This window comes from Chamaea fasciata, unplaced genomic scaffold (assembly GCF_029207755.1).
Source record: "Chamaea fasciata isolate MVZ Bird 193981 ecotype frontalis unplaced genomic scaffold, bChaFas1.0.hap1 SCAF_11, whole genome shotgun sequence".
Classification (NCBI taxonomy): Eukaryota; Metazoa; Chordata; class Aves; order Passeriformes; family Sylviidae; genus Chamaea; species Chamaea fasciata.
Genome location: NW_027094096.1, coordinates 13,460,030 through 13,462,894, shown reverse-complemented (window position 1 = coordinate 13,462,894; position 2,865 = coordinate 13,460,030). Strand labels below are relative to the sequence as shown.

At 38.2% G+C, this 2,865-nt stretch overlaps 1 long non-coding RNA gene across 1 annotated transcript; it reads left to right on the top strand.

The window, feature by feature from the left end:
* Positions 1 to 207: 207 nt before the first annotated feature.
* On the top strand, positions 208 to 2,087 carry LOC136295420 (uncharacterized). The gene is made up of 3 exons (XR_010722668.1): positions 208 to 241; positions 1,065 to 1,139; positions 1,544 to 2,087. It is a non-coding gene; the product is annotated as an uncharacterized lncRNA (long non-coding RNA).
* The last annotated feature ends 778 nt before the right edge of the window (positions 2,088 to 2,865 follow it).

The following is a 2,865-nucleotide window of genomic DNA, read 5'->3' as shown; positions in this document are numbered from 1 at the left end:
AGCAGCAGAACAAACTACCCTACCTCAACTCTGAATTTACATAGCCCTTTAACTACAGATGTGTCAATTTACAGTACCTGTGGATTCTGGCCCATGGCTCTATATCTGAGAGTGAGAGAGAACTGCCCTCCCCTCCCCCCCCCTTTTTTTTTTTTTTTTTTTTTTTTTTTTTTTTTTTTTTTTTTTTTTTTTTTCCTCCCTCTTCTGAATGCTCCTGCAAAGGAGACCTAGTAGGTTACTGGTAGGTAACTTATACCTGGGGTTTGTATGTAGAGGAAAATGAAGAAATTGTAGGTCTAGGTATGATTTGTGACAAGATGTGTCAACAAAAAAATTTAGTGGAGAGAGAACCAAGTATAGAAAAAGTTTTTGGTGAGGAATAGGCCTGAGCAAGGACTGAATGCTTGCTTTCTCCACACTAGACAGCAGAAGAGAGTGGGCTTAAATTGTAGCAAAGGGGGTTTGAGGTAGAGGTGGATTGAGGTCTCCAGTGTAAGATGAGCTGAGAGTTGGAACCTAGGGAGTTTTTGGGGTACTCATCCATGGTGGTGATGCCAGGCAAGCCTCTGCTAGGGGTGACATGAGTGTGAAGATTCTGCCTTTGAGGCAGTAGACTAATTCTTCAGTCTCTCTAGCTATATTTGATATGTTTTAGATAAAAGAAATGACAGATTTGGCACTGAAAAGATAAAAGAAAATAAACTCAGTCTTGTAGCATTACTGTGCTAAAGGGTTAGGCTGTATACAGATCCTCTGACATTGCTCCCGGCAAGTGGGACGAACTTTGATGACACTGAGGCAGGCTCTGGTAGTAAAGGGTTGGTATTTTGTAGAATTAGTATGGCATTTTAGGTATCTCATTAGGTAATTACCATATTAAGAGACAAAGGGCACACGAGTGAAATTGTGAACTTTGCAATGTGGGAGGACTGGGTACTGCAGCTCCATCTAGGAGCTGGACTTGTGAGGTCCCCAAATAATGTGTGCATCACTGAGGTTGTTTTGCACCATGTGCTGAGGTTGCAGGGACATTCTTAACTTAAGAAAAACCTTTTGGTGTGCAGGTGACCACTTTTCTGAAAGAAGTAAGGATTTGACTTTTAAAAACAGCATGAGTGCTAACAGCCTTGAATGTCAATGTAAGTATTTAATTTGAATTTTCAGGCCTCTCGTTCTACCTGCCAGATCACTAGGAATAAGATTCAGCACGTGTCCAAATGCTGAAAACGTGGCTGATTTCATACCTGTATGTCTTTGAAAGCAAACAGACAACTTTTTTGTAACTGGGAGCTGAAGAAAAAGTTATCCTGAAGTCTGAGCTCTGAATGTATTGAAGGAAGTGTGCAAAGAGTGGTGAAAAATATGGAGGGAGCAATTTCTAATGGAAAACAGAACACAATTTTATGGTGCTCTTCCCTGGAATTTAGTTGTCATCCAAATGCTTCCCATGAACAATAACACTCCAGATATATCCACCTGGTAGCAATGGGCGCAGCTTTAGTGTTTTAAATTTTTTTTTTCTTTTTTTTTTTTTTTTTTTTAGCATATATGAACCTGAAAACATACTTTCTACTGGGCGACAAGCTGTTTGGTGAAGAACTCCCACTCTTTCCTCTGCTTTGATTTAAAATTTCTCTTTTCATTTACTAACATACTTATGGAAATAATTTGCAAACATATTGTATCTCTTAAGTTTGAGATATTATGCTGTTTGTTCTTATGCAGACTCCTAAGTGAAGGCATTGTGGGGGTCCTGCTTAAACAGTGGATGTGAAGAAAGCTTCATGTATTTCATGGGTTGGTGGGTAGGGTCTGCGCTACAGCATTTCACCTCCTGCTTGTTGAACAATTGTGCATTAGCTTTTCACTTTCCATTTAAAAGAAGTAGCAAAAAGTTGAGTGTAGCAGCCTTAGTCACAGAGATTGTGATATAAAAATAACTTCCGGATCTAAACCAATGCATTATCTGAGGGAAGCTGAAATAAACTGTTGGCCTGAACAAACCCATCTATTTTAACAGACTGCTCATTCAGAAGCAAAAACTAAATTGGGAAGAATGCTGTATTAAATAAATACCATATGCATGACTCATTTGCATGTTGTTCCTTTTTGTATTTAATTATACCTAGGCTTCAAGGTCTATTGTTTACCTCAAGATGGAAAGAAACACCCTTTTAAAAAAACAAAATGCAGTAAAATTTAGGGATTTCAGCCACATTTTTTTCATCAAAGTATTCAGGACACTAGCTACATGACAGGAAGAACAAACTTTACACGTGATAATTTAATTTTGCAAACTTTGCCATGCATCTGCTTTAAGAACATAAACACAAGCAGAAGAACAGTGCAGCAATTACAATGCCACACAGTCGTTTGTATTGAACAGGTCATTTAGAATGGAGTTCTGGCAAGTGTAAATGTCTGCCGTGCTGCTTACAGCTCCTCTTGGGCACAATAAGATTTGTGAAAGTGTTTTCTACTTGGTGTTTCTTGAACAAACATTTTCTTTGGAGGAGTCAGGGATCTGTGTCTTTTTCTTGTTTGTTCTCCCTGAGCACAAAAGACAACATAATTATTGCACACAAGGTAGTGGTGGTGTTGAGGGACTGCCAGCATATTTATGATTTTATCTAAATTCTTTTACTTCCTCTGAGTAAAAATTTTCAGAAATGTATTATCTGTATAGCTCATATACAAACCTTGCAATTTATGAAATTATTATTATTGTGTATGCTAGACAGGGACATTTTTACTTTCATATACCAAAATCTTGTTCTATTGTTGGTCTTATGAAATCTCATGGCTTTCTGGGTAGGAAACAGACTTGCAGTTTGGGTTTTGTCTGTACAGATACCCACAGTGAAG